The 26,413-nt window shown below is 32.9% G+C and overlaps 1 protein-coding gene across 2 annotated transcripts in view; it reads right to left on the minus strand.

Moving 5' to 3' along the window:
• LOC129944666 (uncharacterized) overlaps positions 1-26,413 on the minus strand; it is a 184,449-nt gene that overhangs the window by 101,978 nt on the left and 56,058 nt on the right. For both annotated transcript variants that reach the window (XM_056054259.1, XM_056054260.1), the window contains exon 2: positions 17,978-18,006. The gene's annotated coding sequence lies outside the window, so the exon portion shown is untranslated. The remainder of the gene's footprint in view (positions 1-17,977; positions 18,007-26,413) is intronic.

Genomic DNA, 26,413 nt, shown 5'->3' on the forward strand with positions numbered 1-26,413 from the left:
AGGTCTTAAATATATTATTGATGATTAGTCAACTGTTTTTGTTTGTAAGCTTTATAAAAAAATTTTAATCAACGTTATCAAAATAAAAACCAAATCTAATTTAAACCTTGCCTTTTCCATTGAGGACTAAATCCTACTGAGTTACAACTCTTAAACATTGATGTCAGTGAGTAGTGTCAGGAATGGAGGGAGCTTACAGTTCTTACGCCGAAGCCACACAGCTTATTTGAGAAAGCAATTACTCTTGGAATATTTGTCAAATCCTTCTAAGAGGCAATATTCGTAGAAAGAGGATTGAACCCAAGAACTATGACATGACAGTCTCAGGCGAAAGCACTGACCATCACTCCACTAGAGCTGTATGTGTTTTATGCAGCATTAGTTATTGGAAAAATATATTAAATTTTGAACAATACATTGGAACTTCATTTGATTCGAATTTGGATGCCGAACCTTAAAATTAATATTTCCATTTTCTAAAAGGTCTAAACAAAAGATCAATTGACAGAAAGAACGAAAGGAATGTTGAAGATCTTGAGGAGATGAATGGGGGGGGGGGGCGGTAAGTGAGTATTTTATAATTTTCCCCACAGAATTTGAATATCGAAATATCAAACATACGAATGGCTTCACTCGTATTAAACATTTCCAATTCTTCGATTTTCTAAAAGGTAAAATTAAAACGATGTACCTCAGGGTTCCATTTTAACACCTAATCATTTTTCTCAGTTTTTTGTTTGATTTATATTTTAAATCGCCCATTCACTTAAAAAGCTTGATTATTTCTTGTTTTGTTACAATGTAGTTTCTTGTATTCTATGTACATATGTCTACAGTTTCGCAATTATGTTTTTTTTTTTCTTTCAACTCTGTTCTTGACAATTTTTGTGAAGAATTTGATTTTTTGTTTGTTCATGTTATTATCCTGAAAACAATTTCCCATGTCTGCATAACTCTTTGAGTTCCTCAGGCTAAGGATTTTCATCTCTGTCTGATGACCTCAAAACATCCGATCCGAAGTCAATTATTAAATATTTGTAATAACCCTTACCGAATAGGGTATAAATGCAGCCTTTAAGGTTCCATCCTTAAATCTTCTTCTTCCTGCGAGACTAATTAGCTCTGATAAGAACAATTTCTTGCTTAGAATGCTTAAACATTCCATAACGTGTACGTAGTATCGTCACTCTAAGACCACCCATATGGTAGACAGACTTCAAGGATTTACTCACTTTTAAGCCTGTCTATATAGTTGGGTAATTGTAGTTTGGTGGGATTCTGGAAATCAAGGAAATCATTACAACTGTCAGATCGTATAAGTGTCTCGTTTAGATTGGTCTTCTTTGTCGGTCGGTGGCGGCTTTATGTCCAGAGACAATCTAAGCAAAAGTTTAAGTACTCTAAGTATGTACGACTACGTATAGATGTATGAGTTTACTCAATAACTGTAGCAAACATTCAGAAAATGGCAGCTCACCAGATACGAACCCGATAAAAGATACTCTCGCACAATGATCCTTAATTACCTCCATTAGACCAGCCGGTCCGTCGCTCGTCGCGTCACTCGTCGTCCCAACCAAGCCAAATCGCAAGTGATTCTTCTCATTGCATTATATCACCAGGGCTGGTCATCAGAGCTAGTCGGCCATAATTTTACAATTAGTCGGCTTAAGCTTTAGTCTGGCTGGATGCGGCCTAAGCATGTGATGTCGAAGCGATGTGTGTTCGCTGTCTGGGTATGTCATGTCCTGTGGACATTCTTCCTCTTTATCGCCGGTTTCATATTGAAAGATCAAAGAATTGCGCGTCTACCCAGGCTGTCTGAGACTACACCTCCAACTCGTCCAACTAATCATTCTTAATCAATGTTAAGTACACCGAAAAGACATTTAACCGCCATCACTCCACAGCCATCGCACCGCACCTTTTGGTTTTCGTCCATCGCGTCAGAGTGGTCTCATCACTACTGGATCAATGGCTGATGATGGAAGGACTCTTTGGATGCCTTCTTCTGCGTATGTATGAAGGTAGTCTTAAGACCTAAGTTTCGCAACATTAAATCACTGACAGCTAGCCTTAGGGACCGACCGGACAGACAGAGTGCGCGCAAGCAAAAGAAGATGGACTATCTTATATATATATTGGTGGGATTTCACTCTCTGGTGAGGAATTTTGTTTACAAATCGGCTTGAGTGAGTCTGGAGACTTAGACTGGAGTTGGCCATATTAGCCAAAGGGCTTAATTACACACAAGTTGCGATAAGTGATCTTTAGGCGGCCAACGACGCGGCATGGTGCGGTTCATCCATTGACTGGGACATAATTGCATGTCAGTATGTTTGTGTCAAAATGGAAAATGTTGTCGTATAAGGATTTTTAAAAGTGCTGAGGGTTTGAATTTTTATACAGTACAATATAAAATAAAGTGATGAAAGATAATATAACAACAAACAAGGATTGGTAGTAATTATTATTGTTTTTAAGTTTAAACACAGATCGGAGGATCTTGTAAGGACAAGAGTTTCATCAGTTTTGTTCTTTTTTTTTAATTTTTGGCCACATTACTGAGAGTTGTAAGAGTATTTTTAAGATTCTCCGACAAGATTTAGAAGAATGTTTTATTTAAAATATCTACTAGCTGACCCGTATGTACGTTGCTTTGTTGAATTTGTTCTTGTTCAGGACTTATAAGCATACATTTGTGTAAACAGGCATTATAACTGTTTAAAGCAATTCAAATGCGCCTTTAAAAAACGTTGACTGTTTATATTAAGATATTTTAAAAATGAATGAATATTTAATCAACTATTATTTTATCCTTACCTTTATGTATTTTAAATTATACTACAATTTTCCTTTTATTTATCAAAACATACAAATGTTTTCATGTAGGTTTTTCTTAAATCACTCTCAGTTTCATTAAAAGAAGAATCATGTTTAATTCTATAGAATTTAGCTTTTTGTTGTCTTTTCAAAGGAAATCTATAAAGAAAAGGTTTCAAGATTTGTTTTCAGAACGTTCAACAAAAAATATCCTGTAATGAGATATTTATGTTTTTGTTTTTCTTTTCTTATAAAATTCACATAAATTTTATTTGAATATTTTTTTTTCGTTGGAAAAACCAACATCACAGAAGAAATTCCTCGAAATTTTTTAGATTTTTGTATAAATATCTGAAATTTATCGCTATACCTCGCTGTTTGAATATATGCGAATATATTTTATGTGGGTAAATTCTTTGTTTGAATTGTTTTTTGTGTGACTTTAGAGACTTTTAAAATTGAAAGGACATGACTTCAAAAGAATTAATATCTATTTGTTTTGTGAATTGTTTATGGATAGCGTTTTAAAAATAATAAATGTCTTTGAAAGTGATACTTTGTGTCCCATGGTCACCACTCAAGAAGTTATAATTGATTTGTTTTATTACCTCCAATAAGACCAAAACGTAGCATTTTCATTTCTATCTGAATTTTTTCAATGATCTTAAATTACTGTTATGAAGGACTGTTGTTTGACACAACATTGGAGCACAAATTTAAAAACTCAATTCGCTTGCCTTAACATTTTGCGGACACAACTTTTCAAATATTTGTCTGCACTTGAATTCTACATTTGCAATATGCCTGATAAGTTCGAATTAAGAGAAATGTAAAAGGAACATAAAGTCAATGCGTTTTCCCTATGAACGAACCCTTAACCTGTCAATGTCAAAACATTTAACAATACAAAATATTTTCATGGCGGTGAAGTTCACGAACAATTAATACTAACAAATTATTAAAATTAATTATTTAAAAGCTACTCTAAGACCTTAATAAGTGGTTTCATTTCACCTGTCACTTTTGAGGGTGTCATCTTTCGGTCCTTGATATTTTGAAATGGTCAAAAATCACTTCCAAAAAGGGTAAAAGTCACACGATTTTGAAAGAAAACCTTGTAATTTTTTCGAAGATGTGTTAACAATTGGCAACTGAAAACTAGGTTACTTGTGTGTTTTTTTTAAAGACGTGTGGTTTTCAATCTGGCAATACTTTCCTGGGAGATGACCTTTCTGGCAGCTGTCAGTTAATTTATGCTCTAATTCTTTGATACTTCTATTCTGGCTAGTATTTTAGGAAAAGTTTTGATAGTTAATGACGTAAAATCAGCAAAAACTGGTTCGCACCATATCAACTATCGCCATTTGCCCGTTACAGCCATATGAACGATTAAAATTTGTCATTTATGTGAACGGAAAAGTTTCAAAAGTCCAAAAATTCGATAGTCAAAATTTTGAATAAACAATGTTTTTTGAACCGAAGGTATTGAAATCTCGTTTTGCTATCATCATCAGCAACAAAGAAAATATTAAACGCCTAAACCATTTAGACAAGTAGAGTTTTATTTTTTAATCTGTGGTTTTCAAACCTTTGCTTTTGTATTGTTTATTTTTTTCGAAGCTTTACGTTATGTAAAGTTTTGTTTTATAAATCAAGAGAAGAAACTGAAAAATAATATTTATTAGCTCGAATATCTCGAAAAATCCACAAAAAACAACTTAAAGTTAGTAATACCTGATTTTCGATATCTAGAGAAGAAATAAATATTAAATTTTAAACAGACTATTGTTAAGGGCTGAACATTTTGTTGTAGTAATTTTCGTAATATTTAGCAGTTAACTGACGGATCCAAAATATTCAACTTTTCTTTTCGTTAAGCAAACTGCTAATTACCTTTTATTAAACAACGTTCATCCAAACAAGTCTACGAGTAAATAATAAAAGTTCGTGAAATTAAACAAAGCACAGAAATATAAACGGACCTATTAATTGGAAATGTCAGATAACACCCGACTCAGACTTGACTCGGATGTCACAATGAGAACTTTATTATGATTTTGTTTGTTAAGAAGAAACGGTTTGGTAATTGGGTTCAAAAGTAAACCCTGTTATTTTTCGAAAAGGTGATACAAATTTTTTAGTTAAACCTTTGGGCTATGTAAGAGATGTTTTTTAGAGGTGTTGTTTTCAATCTGGTAATTCTTTTTTGACAGTTGTCAGTTGATTTATGCTCTATTTTTTATTTGTATCGTCAATTTGGCCGTAACCGACATATGAACGCTTAAAACTCATCATTTTTATGAAAGGAAAAGTTTTGAAAGACCAAAAATTTGATAATCAAAAGTATTTTACAATGTTTTTAAATGACTTTGTTTTGTTGGTCGTTTTAATTTTCGAAAATTTGTATTTCAAACCCTTGTCTTTATGCATTAAGTTTCTCGAAATTTTGTTAATAATTAATAGTTGTTCTCAGATATCTCACAAATGAATAGTGCAATTAACTCTAAAGATTTTGAAGTCATGCAAAGTTTCGGCCTACAAATCCAGAAAAAAAAACTGAAAACAATCTAAAAACATATATTTGACACTTTTTTTTACAAAAAGAAAACAGCTTAAAGCTGGTAATACTTGATTTTTGACTCGTCGTTTATCTAGAGAAGAAAAAATGGTATTGGTGCAATATATTAATCAAATTACTGTTAAGGGCTTGACATTTTACTAAGTAGCAATTTACTAGAGACGCTAAAATCTTAAACTTTTTCTTTCACGTAATAAGGTGTTTGTTTTTATTAAACAACGGTCATCCGAACTGAACACGTCTAAATAGTTAAAGTTCGTGAAATTAAACAAAGCACAGATAACTCCGACTTCGACTTAACTCGGATGTCAAAATCAGAACTATATTCTGATTTTGTTTTTTGTGAAACCACCGTTTGGTAATTGGTTTTGGAATGTTATGTTTTTAATCAAGATCCTAGCTGTTACTTTGTCAAACCTATATCTAGATTTAATTTCTTCATCGTCCAGATCTTCAAAGGGATTTGCTCGGGACTTAAAACATCATATTTTGTCTGCACAAAGCCAAGACTTCAAATAGACTTCGTGTAATATGAATAGGGACAAGTTTTTGGAATTATATGGAATGAATGAGGTATGTATTAAATTTGTATTGAAACTTTTTATTAAGTTCATAAAAATAAGTTGTAAGGCGATTTTTACCAAGAAGTTACCTGGTTTTTGTGTCACATAAATAGGGACTAGATTTAAATTTAACTATAAGTGTTTTAAATCTGATTGGTTGGGCGCTTATAACGAGTTTTTATTTGATAGAATCAATAAGTATGGGCAGAGGTAAGCGGCTAACCAAAGAGGAAATGGACCAAATTCCAGCTTACTGGAATCTTGGCAAAACCATCCATTTTATAGCCAGCTAAACTAGAAGAACTTCAAATGTTGTATACAATTACCTCAAGGACCCAGAGAGTTGTGGAAAACCCACAACGAAAAAGTCAAGAAAGACACATCATTTCAGAAAAGACAGGCGATAGTATTAGAGCGACTTCAAATTCAAGGCTTTCCTTTAGTTAAACAAAAGCAGGAGCTGTTGTAAAAGACACACTACATAACACCAAAAAATAAAGAAAAAAAAACACCATCGGAAAGAGCCAACGCCTTAATTTTGCAACAAACCACAGAAGGAGCTTAGCATACCTGATAGATATAGCTGCTGTTTCCATGATTTAAGAAAGGAAGAAATCTATCTTGAAAACCCACACAGCAAAGGCGTTGGTGTAATGCTATGGGGAGTAATTACCTATTACGGGACCGTGGAACTGGATTTCCAAAGCTCTAAAATGACGGCAATCACTTAAAAGTAAATTCTGGAACGAGCTTTTTCTCATTTTTCTGAATTATTTGGTGGACGACGATGGACTTCTCAACAATATAATGTACCAATATATAACGTACGAATTTTAATCTATTCATTAAAATGAGTATTTACCTAAACCATAAGATTTTATGTTATTTTCTTTACTCTAAAGGGTCTTACAGATAAATTTAGATCTTGTCCCTATTCATGTGACAAAAAAAACAGATACTTCTTCGGAAAAACCATCTAATGACTTGTGTTTATCAATTCAATCCAAAAGTTTTGTTTGCAGTATAAACTTAATACATACCTCATTCATTCCACATTTGGGTTTCCCAAAAAAAAAAACTTTAGGGTTTGAAAAACATCGGCAAATAGAAAAAAAAAAGCTTGTCCCTATTCATGTGACACGAAGTATTTAGAAATCTTCGTCACGTCGAAATATAAAAATACACAGATCAACTAATTCAAGTAAAATTTGCAATTTTTAGCAAATTGTTAAAAGCTTAAGAAGCCATTCCCTAATTTTGACTTCAGCTAAATATTATGAGATTGTAAGGTGTCAAAATCTTTTAAAAGCATCTAAACCATCGTTTTAAATTAGTAAATTTCTAAAAATTTTACTTAATTCTTTAAAATTTTAAGCCATTGGCATCAATGACATCAATAATTTTATTTTATACGAAATATTGTTTTTTTTAACAAAAATCAATAAATATCTGCACGCAAAATAGCTTTAACTTTATATATGTTGTTCGTTGCAGGCTTCTGAAGTTATTTAAATGACTTTGTGATTCATTGTAACAAATAATGTTTGAGCATATCAAGGGGATGATAACTTTCAGTGTGAGTAATATCAAAGACTCCATTTCTTTTAAATAAAGTCACGTGTGCTTCTCGTATAAGATCCTTTATAAACATACTTAACATGTCTGTTACTTGATTTGTGCAGCTTTCAAATAAATCTACTCTGCAACAGTCTTGTATCCAAACCGCATTACTTTTCTCTCTTTCGAAGAAGAATCATTTATTAGAGGAACAATGTTTATAAAAATTTTAAAAATATAAATCTTCTCACGTTCTTGTTTTATGTTGGTACGTCATGTGACCACTTATTCTTCATTAATCATTTTCAAAAAATAATTTTAAATTTCTTAGTTCCTAGCGTAATAATTTTATTTCATTAAGACGACTTTATCTTTGATGCTTATAATTTAGAAAATATTATTACCGACTAGACACCTTCTCCCAGCCATTCAAAAGATTCCATCAGGATATGTCCCTCAATTTGACAAAATCTTAAGTGTTTTATGCTTATGTAGGTGAGGTGCAAATAAACTTAAAAATATAATAATTCTAAACAGAGACAAATGTCTTTTAGGTAGAAGACTTAATGTTTGTTAAAATATATTCTTTTTTTTCCTTTAATACCTCCGAAAAAAGGAAAGTAATAATTTTTACTGGAGATATACCCACTTACGTCGGTCGGTCGATAACAACGTCGTCGTCGTGGTCGTACACCCACTTATTTGTATAGGACAAATAAATGGTGATAAAAATCTTATTTCTTATTCATGACTGAATTAATTTTGGGAAAAATTCCCAAAAATTTGTTTTATGATGGCGTAAGCAGCTTTCTAAACAAAACAAAAACAATAACAACTCTAAAAGAATGAACAGAAAAAAAATTATTAAAAACACTTATTCATAATTTTTATTTTTGTTTTCAACCATTATTTCAAAGTTTAATTTTTTTGTTTTGTGTTTTGGATATTTTAGGCCCCCACCCTTTAAGAGTGCTCGGGTCAGTCATCTTTGATTATTATCACTCTGATGATTTGGTTTTTATATACTTTGTCAAAATTATTGTTTCGTTTTCAAAAAGAAAACTTTTAAGGCTTTTTTTTGTTTTTCTGTGATAAACAAAAGCTAAATGGGGTCGATAATTGAGAGAACAAAGTGAAAACCTGATAGACGTCACGAAAATTTGAAAAATGGAAATAAACAGGTCTATGGAAAAAAAGACATTAATGCAAATGCGGGTTCTTTTTTTGTGGTAAGAAAAAAAGGATATTTAAGATTTAATCTTTCCATTGTTTGTGGTGAGTTATTGTATTGTTATTATTTTTTTTTTAAATAAAATGCCTATACATAAATGGGTAAGTTTAAAAATAGAATATAACTTTCAGAAAATAGAAGAATATTCTTCCACAAGACACTTTTACTTTTTTCGTGACCACTTTTTTCTATAGAAAAATAAATAAATAAGTCTAATGGGAAGTATTTCCTTTGTCCACATAAAATAGAAAAGACAATGAAAAGCTTTTTGTAAATAATTCTTAAATTGTGAACAGAAATGTTTTCTTTTTTTAAAATTTGTTTTAAAACCTTAAATTTGCCTGTCCTTTTATAGAAAGACTTTGTGCGGTATTTACTTTAACCCAGATTGGTTTAACTATTTATATATATGTATTTATATTTAATAAAAATATATTACTGCATTTAATGGAAATTTTATATAGGGTTACGTTTTTTTATCAGTGCTGATGACCATTGTGGTTACTTGTTACCACATTTAAGTTTTATTTCCTAATAACAAAATAGAATGATTTTCCACAAATTAGTCGTTCAGATTTCACATGAAATAGAAGGTTCCTTGTCAAGGCAAAAGGGTTTAAACTTGTTTGTTATGGATTTTGTTACTTCATTTAAAAAAAAAACAAATTAGTTTTAATGATATTAAACCAGAATGAAATCTTCACCATTTTGAAGGCTTTCACTTGATTAATAACATTTCTGTATGTATTTTGTTTTTAAAGAAGTCATTTTTAGAAGAAATTGCAAAGCGCGAAGCCAAAATGTTTTGAATAAAATTGAGGTTAACGCGTTTAAAATTGCTGACTCGAAATGTTGGTACTTAATTTTAAAGATTTATTAACATTTGTAATTTTTAAACTAAGAACCGATTGAAATATTAATTGTCTGCTTTATAAAATATTTCTATGATCTGAGAGATTTCCGAGTTCTTAAAAATATATTATGTATGTTTTTTTATTTCTCATACGAATTTAAATTCAGAAATCTTGGAACTGAATTTGTATATTTCGATATTTCAGGAATGCTTTATTGCACAATTCAAAAAGGATGAAAAGAAATGCACAACTATCTTGATTGCTAGGTGGGAAGATTTGCCATCGACAGTTGGCTGTAAACGGGCATGTTGAAATATCAGTTAAAATTTTTCATTTTTTAGTTCCAATCCTTTAAAAGTTTCGTAGGTCTAAGATGTTTAATGAAATTCAATAATTTCATTAGCCAAAAAAAACTGAACTTTTTACAAAAGAATATGTCTGTGAAAACAAATAGGTTAACGATTTTAATGCTGAAAGCGGTACCGAATAAGTGAGGGTTTTTGGAGTCAAAATTCAAATTCCATTTTATGGACAGTAAGATTTTTAAAAAAACAGAACCATCAAACCAGAATTTGAATATACTTTTTCGAATAGAACACTTAATTAAACAGACGTATTTATTGGCTGCATTCAATCTCAGACAGATAGGGTATCCGAATACCTTTTTGCGTGTAAAATAACAGCTGGTCAAAAACAGCAAAACAGCTGAGATGTCAAAAAAGGAATCCAAAGGTATCCAAGAATTTCTGGGGTATCTCACAGAACAGCTGATTTAACACATGGTTGAATTTCAAGAAACTTGAAAATTGAGTTCAGATTTTTGTATATGTTGGTAAACAAAAAGATACAAAATGTTAGTTGAAGTTGTATTTGAGGATGTTCTGTACATAATAGATGATGAAGAAACTATTTGCTCCGAATTTGAGAAGGTAGTTATGATTTAATTTGTGTATTTTTCGAGCAATGAAAATACCACTTGGAGAATATCGCTGAATGCAAAATAGGTAGCTGTTAAGAAACTTTCTTGCTTGATCAAGATCCAAATAAAAAACAACAGTTTTTTCTCCAAGTTAAAAGTTCTTTTTTTTTTTTGCTGCACTTTGTGCAAGAGATCCTAATAATTTGAAATCGTTAATAAACAATTCATTAAAGATATCAAGACTTGTTTGTTCACATTTTATTGGCTATTCTAGTTGATGGTGCCCCTTGAATGTTTTTAAAGAAGCGTTGGATAACCAAACGGTTATATCATTCAATACAAGTTCTTGCGTTGGTCCTACTATTAAGATAAAACTTTATCTACTGTGAACAAACCAACTCATGATCTTACCGCAAAGTGATCGAAATTCTTCCAAACTACATATGTCTTGGTATTGTCACTTTATAATATTCCTCGTTTCTGTTAGAATAGTTTTCTGTTATATGTAAACCGTTTAAAACCGAAGATCTCGAAAGTAAATTATTACTTGTATAGAATTCCAATTGAGCTAAGCGAAAATTTAACATAGATTAAAGGTAAAGGTTATCTATTATTTATTAAATTGTTACGCACCTATCAATTCATCATCAAAAGTTGTGCCTTCAACATCACCACTTTTTTAACAAATTTAAGATATTGAAAGCGTTACTGATGTCGTAAGATCTGGGAATCTTCAAAATGTAGAGAATATTGCTGCTGAAAGTAAACATGCTGCTTCGGTAATGTTTTTTAGCAATTGTTGTCATTTCAACCACTGCTTAAATAACATGGCTTGGACGATCTATGATTCCAACAAAACTATACAATAAGCCTTGATTTATGGCTTTCCTCATTGCCTTATTTTAAGTTTTGATGACGTGACTGAAGACTCCAAATATTGCGTAATATACATTACTGACAATTTTAGAATGTTTAAAAAAGAGGTTACAAATTACCTCTTCGAATTTTGCGGAATGTCATTTTGATTGATATTTCTTTGAAAAATGAATGGTTAGGTCAAAACTTTATAATAAAATATAAATTTTGTCAAACATATAACAATGTGTTTTGCTTTTGCTTTCAAAATTAAAAAAATCAATGAATTCACCATTATTAAAAAACACTGTTTACATTTTCGTCTTCTCTCTGATTTTTCGTACCTTAAGTGGAGCAGTTATGTTGGTTGATTAGAACAGAAGACCAAACAAAAGGATTAAAAATCCTGAAAACTCCAAGAAGAAAGCGAAACACTGTATTTTGTTTGTCAATGGTTGAATTGAGTTATAAGGTTATTAACATCAGCTCCTTAACTATCTTGCAACCTCTTTGCTTACTTCTTCCAAACATACCACAACAGCGAAATAATTTCAAATATCATTGAATACTATTGCTGTTTAAATCCCGTAACTAATTTTGGCTTACATAATTTTTCCGACAAGGAAAATCTGCAAAGTTTGCTTGATATTGATATAACTTAAAAAAAACTTATTGTTACTAAATTGTGCGAAATCCTTGAGTTATTTGATCACTCGCGTTTTTAACAAATCCATAGAAGGAGGATCTTTTCTTGACGAATGGAAGATATCTTTCATGGAAACAATTTTTAACTTCCCATAGGCAGTTACTGTAATGGGTCCGATTTGTCAAATTGAAAATTTTGACATTTCTCGACGTTTCAAGGTCCCTAGAGTCGAAATAAAAGATTTTTAGAAAGATGTCTGTGCGTGCGTGTGTACGTACGTTCGTACGTCCGTACGTCCGTACGTTCGCGACGTTTTTTTCATCGCCCATAGCCCAAGAACCAGAAGAGATATCGATTTTAAATACATTTTTTATATAGATAATGAGGCAGAAAGATGCAGAAAGGGCTCTCAAGAAAATTGCGTGGGTGGTTTTTTTACCATAGCAGTTTGAAAAAAGGTAAAAATTTTGGTTAACCGTAAATATCTTACGAACCAAAAACGATAGAGACTTGAATTAAATTTTATACCCAACAGGTATATTTTTTGAAAAAAAATCAATATAACGGTTTTTTTATAAATCAATAAAACTAAAAAAAAATGTTCACCTACAAAATTGTACGACTATAATATGATTTCATCTCTAAAACAATTTTGTGCAGCGAAGAATAATGTTTTTAACATCTGATAAAATTTTGAGAAAAATCGAATTGACAGTTTTTTTTATAAAAAATAAAAATCTAAAAAAAACAATACTCAAAGTTCGTAAAAATTGAATATCGATTTAAATATCTTTTCAAAACTTTGAGATATTGGCTTTAATTTACTTTTATTTTTCAAAAAATCTTGTTTTCAACATTCAGTAACATTTTGAAAAAAACCGAAATGACAGTTTTCTTAAAAAAAATAAAAACCAGAAAAAAATTAACAAAAGTTAGTAAAAAATGATTTTCGACTCAAGTATCTTTTCAAAACTTTGAGATAATAGCTTCTAACTACGTTTTACTTATAAGAAATATTGATTTCAACATTAGAACAAATTTTGAGAAAAATCGAATTGACATTTATTTTTTTAAAAATAAAAAACAGAAAAAAAATTAACAAAAGTTGGTAAAAATTGATTTTCGACTCAAATATCTTTTCAAAAATTGTAGATATTAGCTTCAAACTAATTTTATCTTATAAGAAATATTGTTTTCAACATTAGGACAAATTTTGAAAAATATCGAACCCAAAGTTTTTTTACAAAAAATAAAAACCTAAAAAAATGTATAAAAGTTGGTAAAAATTTACTTTCGACTCAAATAGCTTTTTTTTAAAAAATTAAAAATATTGGCTTCAAACTTATTTTAGTTCAAAGAAAATATTGTTTTCGATATTCAGTAATTTTTTTATAAACATCCAACAGTCCGTTTTGTTATAAAAAATAAAATCTACAAAAAATAGTACGCAAATTTGGTAAAAATTGATACGAGTACATATAGACAAACTTTTAAGCAAGACAAATCGACAGACGCGATAGGAAGTTATCAGTGTTGGTCGCATTCCAGCCTCTTTTTGAAAATGGAATTAAACAGACTTATCTCAAAACTTTCTGTTATACCAAAACTGCATGAAAAACATAATCAAAAAGCTTTATTTTCATTCGCAGTTTTTCTTTGTCTCCGTTTAAAGGGTAAATCGAATAGCACAAATTGAAGTTTAAGATTAAGATTTTATAAAAGCTTTCAACCGTGTCTATAATGGTCTTATTTTATAGAAGTTGGCTAACTAGGTTTATATTCATCATTTTTAAAATGGTTGAGATCATATTTAACAGGTAGAAAACAAATAGTTAAAATTGAAAAGTGTCTTTCGAATCCTAATAATGAGATCTCAGGTCTCCCACAAGGAAGTCACTTGCGACGCTTGTTATTTATCATTTTCATCAACGATTTACCTTCTGCCATGAAATTTTGTAGTTTTTTAATGTACTCTGACGATGTCAACTAGTTGTTTGGAATTTCTTCGATTGAGGTTTGTTTTCTCATGCAGTAAGACTAAAACAATATTTTTAATTAGTGCAATTGTAAATTGTTAAAATTTTACGAATAACAAGATCCACGTCAGTCATAGATTTTGATTATTGTTAGAATGCACTGTTTCAAAGATCTGGGAGTTTATATTGATTCAAGAATGGATTTTTGGTCACACAATGATTACGTTGTCTCTAAGGGACATTCTTTATTAGGCTTTCTGAAACGAAATTTAAATTATTTCCAAGATGGATATAAAATTAAAAAATTATTTATATTCCTAGTTGGAATATTATTGTATCGTTTGGTCACAATGCTATGAAAACAGCATAAATTGGATTGAAAAAATTCAAAAACGGTTTAAGAGTTTTGCTTAGAAAAGTTTAATTGGATGGGTATTAAACCTAGCGATAATTCGACATGTCTACTGATTGATATGAAACCACTTAAAGATAGAAGGCAAATTCAATCCGTATACGAGATATCTTAGATAATATAAGAACTTCTATCGACCTCGTTTCCCTAATTCCTTTCTATGTGCTCGGTAGATCTTTACGTAGTAAAAACATGTATTTTAACTTTCCTAATCATCGAAGTAATAACAGATGGTATGAACCGATAACACCAAAGACAATTCATTTAATGATCTTTCGTACGTTTCGCCCTTCGACACCTATTTGTTTACGTTGTTGTATTTGTAATTTTAGCATTAGGTCCATGAATAATGAAAGTCCAACAACAACTCGATGCGGCGTACTTACTTGTTTTGACAGGTGTTTTTGTTGTTGTTATTAAGTTGTGTGGTGAAGATTTTAGATTTTCTTAATTGAAGTGATGTCAGACTTTTATGTGTTTTTTTTTTTCTTTTAAAAAACATAAATTATAGTGAAATTGTTAAAACTTCTTCACTTTTTATTATCATTATTATTATCAAAAAACTTTTATGAAATAGTCATCGTTTTTAAATTTGAAAAAAAAAATTATTAGAATATTATCGTTTTACTTAGATCATAACTCTTAATATTATATTTAAAATAAAAAAAATAATGTTTAACATTTTGCTAACATTTTTTTAAGTTTTTTTACATAATAAAACAAATGTCTTGTTCAGACAATTATAACTTTTTATTAAATAGGAAAGTATATTCTACTTAGAACACCATTTTAAATGTTGTGAAGTTAAAAATTAACAATTTCTTGCCACTTTCAATCACAAAGTCTTTTAGCCAAAGTTTCTTTTGCATTTAAATAAGCTGGATTCATATTTGATTATTACATCAAAATAGGACTACGTTAATACTCAAGGAAAAAATTCCCCTTTAGGAATTTCTCATGACTTAGTAGTGAATTGACTTTAGCAGTGGGGAATTGGTATTAGAATTAAGGGTTCGTAAAAATTGACGTTTCAGCTTGTAGGCAAACCAGAATGACAGATCTAGTGTCTTCAGATGACACGATCTTTAAAATTATCAATGAAATGTGCGATGAAATCGGCACTGCTATTTTTAATTTTTTTTAAACAAAATTGCTCTTTAGAGAATTCAATATTTCATCACATTTATCAAGTTTCAAATTCTTCTAAAAATTATGTCTCATTTCCATGATTGCACCATAATTTATTTACTTCAGTCACCCTCATTCTTTTTAAATAATTTATTATTTCTTCAGCAAAAAAATCCATTGAATACTGAATACATCATCAAAACAAAATAATTTTTAAAATCATTTAGGCCATTATCTTTATTCCTCCTACGAAAACAGTGTAATCGATTTAACCCAAACAAAGGTTCTTGATGATCATTTATTTGACATATCACGTATTTATTTAAAATCATTTTTATTCTATAACCGACAGCCGTATTATGTCAAATAAATTTTAGATAAATTACACTCCCTGTGACCACAAACATATTTCTTGTACGAATACCTTTTGAATTTATTTTCAAACCACAAAATCTCCATTACATCAATTGAGTAGAAGAATCTGCTGTCGTTTTTTAAATCTCTAAATCAATAGAATCAGAAGAGGAAAAGGGGAGAAAAGAACTCAAAAAAGGCTATGTCTTGTGTATTTTTGTCTACCGCAGTAAGTCTTCAATTGATGCATAAGAAGCGGCACAGTCAAAACCCTAAAAGTTCAATAATAACAAACCACCGCCATTAAAGGGTTACACGCAAAGTGACCAGCAACGTTACAAATATCCCATAGAATTCAGTACTGTACTTTACATCAGTATTGCTCTTCTTCCTTTATTTTTTTTACTTTTAAAGGATTTTTAAAAATAAACGACTTTTGAAATGTCACGTATTTTGACAACGATAACCGTTCTTCGCATTCCCTATCGTAAATTTAATGCTTGCGATGAACTGCTGAAGCCTGAGGGGTCAGACGAGTTCAGTATCGATATCGATATCGAAATAATAGAAGAATCTATTAGAGACCTTCGCTATACTCTTCTATTTCGACTGAATGAAGTATATGGAGTAGAAGCTCTATGCACAGAAAAGTAAATACCAACAGACCTTCAACCTCAGTCAATTGCTTTATTTTTATCCCCTAACTGACCTTTTTCTTATGTTTGACCAGATACTTTTTTTTATTTACTAGTATTGGTTAAAAATTGTAAGTACTTAAGGATGGGAGAGGTATTTCACAAGTAGACGAACCAGTTCATTGTCCATTTTGACACACAAATGGGAGAGCTTGAGAAATAAGCTGTACAATGATTTTCACTGAAGAAATTCACTCACCGCATCATCTTAGCCCTTAATCGATATTTTTCAAGTCTTATCTTTCGTTCAGCTTTAGATGCCCTTTAAAGTGTCGGTTGGTCGGTCGGTTGGACATCTTTATTTGATTTATTATTGAAGGGTCTGTCAAAATGAAATTTGTAGAATCCGGGCTTAAAAGAAAATAAAACAACTACTCACGCTTCATACCCAACTAAGATGGAAGGATATAAAACCGAACCTATAGATATCGAGTTCAAATATGATGATGTTCACACGACACACACACAAGACGTGACAGCCTGTTAAATGAAAACATCTAAGTTTCCGGTCAATTTAAGTTCCTTCCTTTCCGCAGATGAGAGAATTGTACACAGAAAATTATACTGTATGGCCCCCATATTATGCCCCCAACATAGTTCTTCGCACAGCTGGTGGCTAATTGGTCACGTTTGATGGTGGGATTATTACTTCATAAATCATTGACGTTTAGTCTTATGATGGTCAAAATGACCATGCCATCGCTCTACCACCAAAATGAACTTTGATCTATAACAACGACTAAGTTTGCCTTCAGTTGGTTTGGTCGTTTGGTCTACGAAAAAATGCCATGCCATGGGCGCTATGCTATAATGATAGTCTAACGGTATTATTATAGTTTGCTCGAAGTTATTATAGTGCATTTTGCAATAATTCACAATCAGTTACTTAATTGAGTTGTGAATTATTTGAAATGTCCTTTTGGGGGGCATTAATCAAAAACCGCACATTTGTCAAAAAATAAAGAAAAACCATATAAATAAGAAAAGTGTTGCTTAATGAGACCACATGTTGATGTTGGCTTCGTTGACAAGCTACGTGTTCTAGCTCTTTTGGGAGAAGGCGTTCAAAGTTCGAGGTTGTTTTTTTTTTGTTTCTGTTTTTTTTTTTGGGGTGTTCCTGTTCATGGCAGATTATTAAGTTAATTTTTTCTTCATTAATTATTACTTTGGTGAACTTGCGTTAATAAGACAGTAATTATAAACCTTGTTTTTGAAATGTAATGTGTTTTTTTTTCTTCGGTATTTATAATAATGTGATAAATCGTTTTGGTACATATATTCACTTTGATATTATGGGGTATGGACTTGACATATATGTATGTTATTAATTTGGACAAAATAATTAATGTAAATTTAAAAATTGTGGGTTTTTTTTTAAATACTAACCTCAAATATTTGTCCTTCAAGGTCCGAAACTGAAAATAGAACAAAAAAGAAATATATTAGATAAATGTTAATTTCATTTGAAACTGTCGTTTTTTCTTAACAATACAAAACAGATGTTTTACTAAAAATCCTTTTTAAAAGGTGAAATAGAAAGTTGTAGACATTTTATTGATATAACCTAAGGTGATTCGTTTTAATAAATGACAATGTTAGACTAACAATGGTGTTTTTCTGCTTAAAATCAAACTTGTTTTCCACAAAATTTTGATACGAATTAAAAGTTGTATAAACTGGTTTGTTCATTAATAAATTACTTTTAGTAAAAAGCCCAATCGAACGACAAACAAATTAATTTTGTTTGGCTTTGTAATTCACACTTCACAGCTTTGTTTTTTTTTTTTAGGAACCTATTTCTGTGGTGGAAACATTATTGTTTAAAAATCTTATTATTGACACAACGCTTTCGTCATTATGTTTTGCTTTAGGCGAAGTTTATTTTGCCAAAAAAGAAAGTTTGAATTACTTGAATGATATTTTATTAGTTTAATATTTGTGGTTAAAGGTATTAGTTTTTCGATATCGGTTTTACAAGTTTCCACATGTAACACATCCTTAAATCAATAAAAGACTGCCAATGTCAATTCAGCTAGAACACCATTTTGATCTAAGTAAAGTTTACAAACGGAAAAGGTTCACAAATAGTTATAAAAATGTTTAAGAAACTTAAAAAAAAAGTATTTTATTAAGTGTATGTATAAGGTAGCACTTCGGATTTCCAGACCAAAGGCAAAAGAGGAAGTGGTGGGAGAAGGTACAACGTCGAACGGCTACAATCGCCAGAGATCGCCAAATCCTTTTCCGACCGAGTTGCAAGTAACCTCTCTCGAAGTTCTCAGCCACCAACACAATGTATCGAAAACCAGTGGCAACATTGCCAAGATGTAATCAGAGAAGCCGTCTCTGATGAGCTGGGTTTCAAATAGCCACTAACAAGGAACCCCTGGTTTGATAAGGAATGTCGGCAGGCAAATGCAGCCAAACAACATGCACGCAAAGTGGCGCTGCATAAAAAGACGAGAGCTGCTCATGAGAGGAACGCCGACTTCTCAGAAGGAAAAAGAGAGGGCATAAGAAGCGTGCGGTCAAAGATGTTGAGAGGTTTAAAAGCAGGAATGAAGTTCGAAAGTTTTATGAACAGGTAAAACGAAATTTACCCGTGGCATGATGGTTAGTGCGTTGGACTGTCATGCAAGGGGTCTTGGGTTCAATCCCTGCCTGTGCCATCTTAATTTAAAAAAAATAATTTTCGCGGGTACTGCCTCTTGCGAGGAATTGACAATTCCTTCAAGAGTAATTCTTGTCATGAAAAAGTGCTTTCTCAAATTAGCCGTCGGATTCGGCCTTAAATTGTAGGTCCCTTCCATTCCTGACAACAGTACTCGCACACAGGAATGGTTGAGAGTTGTAAGTCACTAGGCCAGGTACATAAACCTAGAACCGAAGGCTGCAAAGACGAAATTGGAAACATCATAGTGGAACCGCAGTCAATGCTGAGGATATGGAAGGACCACTTCTGCAGACTGTATAACGGCGACGGCGAACTGAATTCCGCTGTCGGGCAGGATGATCCATTCAACATAGACAACGAAAGCCAACAATCCCGTCCTCCCGACTTAGACGGAGTAAAGATTGCCATATCTTAGCTGAAGTCTAATAAAGCCGCTGGAGCAGATGGCTTGAATGCCGAGCTCTTTAATGCAGCTGGAGATAAGTTGGTTAGGAGCATGCACCAACTTATCTGTAAGATATGGTCGGATGAAAGCATGCCCGATGAATGGAACCCCTGTATTGTTTGCCCGATCCTGAAAAAAGGAGACCCTCTAAACTGCACCAACTATAGAGGAATCAGTCTACTTAACATCGCCTACAAAATTTTCTCTGCCGTAATATGTGAACGTCTAAAGCCTATCGTCAACAACCTGATAGGTCCTTATCAGCGGGGTTTTAGACCAGGAAAGTCCGCAGTTGATTAAATATCCACATTACGGCAGATCCTGGAATAAACCCAAGAACACCAAATCGACACCCACCATCTTTTCATCGATTTCAAGGCCGCATATGACAGCATATACAGGGACGAGCTGTATAGAGCCATGTCTAGTTTTGGCATAACTGTTAAACTCGTCCGTTTGAGCAGGATGACCATGGAGAATTCACGCTGCTCCATAAAGGTTGGAAACAACTCAACAGAACCTTTCGATGTCAAAAAAGGTTTAAGACAAGGTGATGCGCTGTCATGTGATATTTTTAACATCGTGCTTGAAAGAATTGTGCAGAGCTCACACGTCAACACTAGAGACACTATCTTTCAAAAGTCTGTCCAATTACTGGCATATGCTGATGATATTGACATAATCGGAAGAACTCAGCGTGATGTCAATGGGTTTAACGGTTAATGAGGGCAAAACAAAGTACATGCTGTCGTCTAGATAGAACATACAACACCGACGTCTTGGTCAAAACGTCACCATCGACAGATGTAACTTTGAGGTAGTCAAGGACTTCGTCTACCTAGGCTCCGCTGTAAACGCAGAAAACAACACCAGCGCTGAGATCAAACGAAGAATAACTCTTGCTAACCGCTGTTTCTTTGGACTAAGAAAGCAATTGAGTGGTAAAGTCCTCTCTCAAGGGACCAAAGTGTTGCTATATAAGACCCTTATCATTCCCTTCCTGCTATACGGTGCAGAAGCATGGACTATGACAAAAGCGGATGAAAGCACTTTGGGCCGCTTCGAGAGAAAAATTCTTCGTGTAATCTTCGGTCCCGTATGCATCGAAGGGGAGTGGAGGAGAAGATGGAACGACTAGCTGTACGGGTTGTACAGCGACGTAGACTTAGCCAGAAGGGTAAAAGTCCAACGACTAAGATGGCTGGGTCACGTAGAGCGCATGGAAACCAATGCTCTGGCCCAGAAAGTCTTCGAATCCACACCTAGAGGACAGCGCAGTAGAGGAAGACCGCGGATCAGGTGGCGCGCACAAGTGAAAGGTAACCTCACCCAACTTGGAGCGCGAAACTGGAGACATCTAGCTAGGGACCGAGCTAGATGGAAAAGTTTGTTGGGTGAGGCCCTAGTTCACACAGGACTGTAGCGCCAACTTAATTAAGTAAGTAAGTATATATTGTGAAATATGAACGCAACCAATTTAGCAAGTTAGAATGCATACCTAGTTTTTCGAAACAGAGAAGGCGCACAATTCTTTAAAATAATGGGAGAAATTTCATCTGGACCGTCATTATTAACTGACCAATGTTAACCGTATTATTAGATGGTGCCAAAGAGAAAACATTATTGTAACTTGAAACTAAATAATTATATTTGAAAAATTAAGCAAAATTATTGCAAATGTTAGGTAAGTCAATGTACGTTTTTCCCAAATACTCCATACACTTTGGAATTCCATTATTATTTTTTTTTTATTTTTAATAAAACTCCAAAAATACTTGCTATTGTTTTTTAATTTAGATTCCATTGAACAAATATAGTTTTTATAAAGAACTTTATTTAACATGTTGAAGCTCATTTCAAGAGCAATGTATTCAACGTTCAAATTGGCATCAGACGAAGAAACCCGAAACAGTTTATAAAGTTTGTTCTTTTTATTTTTCAAATTTATGAGTCTTTTTTTTGTACCCGAGTGGCTTAGAGTTAGGTTTTAATGTGTGCTTCAATTGCTTCCTTAAAAGTACTAAGAAAGTCCCTATAGAAGTAAAATCATTGGGCTAAACTAAACGATCCAGAATTGGCTTTTGCAAAGTTAAATTTTAATGAGTTATCATTATGATTAAAAAAATAAAGTATTTTGAAATGAAAAGTTAAGGCAATATGATGTATAGATATAGAAAAAATTGGAAAAAGTGGTTCATTTGCTGTAATTCCCAAATGCTACTAAAATTTGTAAAACTTGGTCCTCGGCTAAAAATATCGTTAATAAAAATAGATTTTGAAATCAAACTATTTCATCATATGCAGAATATTGGTGGAAAAATTTTAGAGCATAATTCAACTCACGACTTTTTTAACAAAACACTAAAAATTAAAAACATTTAAAGCAAAATAAATCGACTAACGGGATTGGAAGTTATCAATGGGGGTCGCATCCCAGCCCCTTTTTTTGATTAAATATCACAACTTACATAATATGTTCAGTACACATGCAAGTCAAGTTGAAGCCGAGTCAGCGAACAAACGGAGTTGTCTATGGTCATGAACTTTAAGGACCTGGACTGTTGGATCTTGCGCGCATGTAGGCCTAAGTCCCGATGCAAAATTTGCCAAGTTAAAGTCTGCGAAAGACCAAGTTCTATTGCACTGCGAGGAGTAGACTGCCTAGCGTTCTGCTGTACACTTTCACAGACCACGGCGATGTTCTACATCGATCTTTCGTTCTTTAACGAACAGATGTTGGCTGATTGTTTAATGAACCGGTCGTCTCAAATTTGGCCACCAAATGTTGTCTGTGAATTGCCACCATGTTTGCGTTAACGAACATTCATTTTGATAATTAAGTTTTATCATTTGAACGTGTTGTTCAATCGTGTAACTTGACATGACGATTTGGCATAAACAACTGAATAATAAACAAAAGATTTGACAGATGTCACCAAAAGAAAATGGCCGACTTGGGCACCAAAAGATACCCGTGCCAATTGAAAAACCCTTTAATAGCAATTTGCCACTAATTTATTGCAATTTAACGTTTGGTGGTGCAACAGCTCCTAGATAATCAGGGCATATAAAGTGACTTACACCTCTCAACCATTCTTGTTGTGAATAGTGTCAGAGTTAGTTGGGACCTACAGCTTTCATGCTGAGTCCAAACGCCTTATTTGAGAAATCATTGTTTATGACAAGAATTACTCTTGGAGGATTTATCAATTTCTCGACAGAGGCAGTAACCGTGAAAAAGACTTTAGGTGGCAGAAGCAGAAATTTAACCCAAGACCTCTTATATGACAGTTCTACGCACCAACCATCACTTCCCGGGAATTGCGTTCAATTTCATTAGAGCTACAAAAATATTAGGTCTACGGCAAATATCCATAATCGATTCAAGAGCTCATAGATGAAAATCGTGAATTCATGATTCAATTGTTTGATATGTTTCTTAGGTATTATTAAAATGAAAATTACAAACTTAGTTCTAAAAACTGTAAATTAATACTGTCAAGAGTTAAAAAGTTGGTGCGAATTATCTTTATGCATAAGTGAATTTTTCTAAAAGTCATTATTCATTATTTTAAAAAAGTACATGACATGCCCCTTTCTAAAATGTCAACACCAAAATCAAGTTACATTCAAGACTTTGCATATTTCTGTCAAAAATCGCTACTTAATTCTATAAATTTAAATATTACTTATTTGATTTTTACATACTTTTCTAATAAGTGACTTACGTGTGTAATATAAAACCATTTAGCATTAATTGATAGAGCAAAATGTTATCCGAAAAAAAGAAAAACTAAAAAATTAAACTAGTCCTACATAGCGCCTTTATGAAAATCTACCTACAAGTTTATTTAATGCAATATAGTCGTTTTGTGTATCTTTTTTTAAAGGTATATCTGGTTCACTTTCAATTGAACAAAAATTAAAATCGCCAAAGGCCTTTTTAAAAGAACTATATTTCCCACTTAACTAACGGATTGTGATCTGCGTTTTGCGATTTTTGTATTTTAATTCCCACAAGCAATTTTTATATTACGAGTCTGAAACCAACAAATAAAATAAATTTAACATCGGTTCCAATGTCCAATCGTTATACCTCCGAATAAACTGGAGAAACGTGTTCTTCTGTCAAATGACTCATGATTATTTTTATTGCAGATATGACTTAAGTCCAAGAGGGGGCTCCAACTCTGCTCTCTACTAACTAACTGATGGTGTATAGTGTGGCAGAGGTAATAAAAAAGCAAAGCTTAAAAGTCTATTAATATAAAATTCAAGTGGGCGATTTATGTTTGTGTATTATCTAATGCCATAAAATATTTTATTAGATAAAAACAATTTTAGGCAATAAAAATATATCTGTGAAAAAAAATATCCACCCTTCGCATCAGGGTTTTTTTTTTGTGGTGGAGGGTGGTAGCAGCACCAGCGGCGGTGATAATAAAGCTACTTCTAAAAGACTATAGATCATTTCTTTACGCCTCGGTAAATCAAGTATCAAGATGTTTGTTTCTATGAAATTAACAAACAAATAAAATAAAAACAAAAATAACCTAAAAACCGTAACGCAAAAACAAGCTTACAGGTGGTTGATCGCACCTTCTAGCTATGACGCTACGGTCGTCGGTCGGAACTTGATGGTAGTGTGGAGCGGCGACGATGGCATGGAAATGACGATGGATGTCGGTCGGTGGTGGAAGTGCGGTTGAATATAATGAACCAACAAACGTCAGCCCAGCATGAAGCCGCTAGGCAAGGCACTCGACAGAAACAAACCGACAAAAATACACATAGAAACACTTGCGTAACTCTAAAACTGACTGAACGTAAATGCAAAATGAGAAACCAACAGTCAAACCTTAACTATACGTCTACACACATAAATAAAATAAAAATAAACATAAACAAAACGCAGAGCAACAGGAACGAATAATGCGGATTTGCTTTGCTTGCGTATTGTTTTAATTTCATCGCAATTAAGTTTCGTGAATAAATACCTATAAGTTTCCTCTTTACGCCCGACCGACTAACCAACCAACCAACCAGTCAACCACCCATCAGCCCAAGCGAACTTGCATCAGCTCAGTTCTATACCAAAGGCATGTGAGCCTTAATTGAATCAGCTCAGGCACTCTGATGGCGCACACCGCCCCATTAATTGTACCCATCAGCAAGTCGGTCTAATGCAAAGTATCCATATTCTGTGCATCTGTTGTATGTACGTTTCCCCCAACTGAATCTCGCGCAACACCTAGCACCTAGGTTAGGTATAGGCATAGAGACATTGACTAGGATGGTGGTAATTCTGCTATGTCTCGTTTCTCACTATAGGCTGACGATGACGACTTTGTTGCTGACGACTGTGCTGCTGCTGAAGTTGCTGTTGCTGCTGGCCGTGGTACCGTTGCATGATAAACGGCAACTATACTACAAGCACCAAGAACCTAAAGAGAATATACAAACGTATCTTACATACATATTTTCACATGTAATGTAGGTAAGGTACCGTCAAAACAGTTTTATACCGGATTTTATCGTCCTACGGTAAAATTGTGGTGGCTTATTGGCATGATTTCGAATGAATGTGTGCTATGTGTGCAGTCTCGGTCATTACGCGAATTATCGCATGCAATATGTATCCGTGTACCGTATACCTTACCTTACCTACCTAGAATGTGCGCAATTAGTTTGCAACATAATAAATACAGGGCTGTATTTATTAATATTTAAAAAAAATAACTCGAGGCGAAATTTCATAGGAAAGCTATTAAATTCGATGATATTTATGGGCTTGGGAAACTTTTAAGGCTTTATATTTACTCGTTAGCTGGGAACTCGAAAGACGCTTTAGGCACTTCATTGTCATGGATAATTGACTGATACTGGTTGCTAATTGACCATTCAGCTAAAGTTTCTTTTCTAGATCTTAAATAAGACTACATGAATGCGGGACAGGCTTCTGGAGGGGTTTATAATTTTAGATGCAAATTGATTGTTTTTTAAATAAGAATCTCAAAGTTAAATATTTCCTTCAAAACCAATCTTTGGAAGCTTTCTCTTATTCTTCTTTTAACTTTCGTCTTATTAGAATTTAAAATGTCTACGCCTAAGTTTTCTCAAGAAATTATTGGACACTTTACTGAAATTACAAATTAAAGAAGGAATATCTACAATTATCTATTATTTGTCAATAGCCAATAGTTTATGAAACATAATAATTTTGCTTGGGGTGCTAAAGTGATTTTTTAGCTTTACCTTTTTGTCAACAATGGTTTAAACAGCTGGCCATGAATCGTCCTACAAACGAACGATGCTTGCAAATTATTGAATTTCATTATTAAAATGGGTGCTCTGTTAAGAAAGTTCCTCGCGTTTCTTCAATTTCCATTGTGTTCAGCGATGAAGGTCATTTTTGGCTCAATGAATTGTCAATCTGGAGTGAATATCAGCCAGAAGCATTGCAAGAGCTACAAATGCATTTAGAAAAGTCTCAGTTTGGTGCGGTTTATAAGCTGGAGGCTTGATCGAACCGTACTTCTTCAAAGATGATGCGAATCGTAACGATAACTGTGAATGGTGAGCGCTACCGTGAGATGATATCCAACTTTTTTTTTGCCCAAAAAGCAAGAATTTGACTTGCATGACATGTGGTTTCAACAAGACGGTGCCACATGTCACACAGCACGCGCAACAATGGACCCAT

The sequence above is a fragment of the Eupeodes corollae genome, chromosome 2 (genome assembly GCF_945859685.1).
Source record: "Eupeodes corollae chromosome 2, idEupCoro1.1, whole genome shotgun sequence".
In the NCBI taxonomy this organism is placed as follows: domain Eukaryota; kingdom Metazoa; phylum Arthropoda; class Insecta; order Diptera; family Syrphidae; genus Eupeodes; species Eupeodes corollae.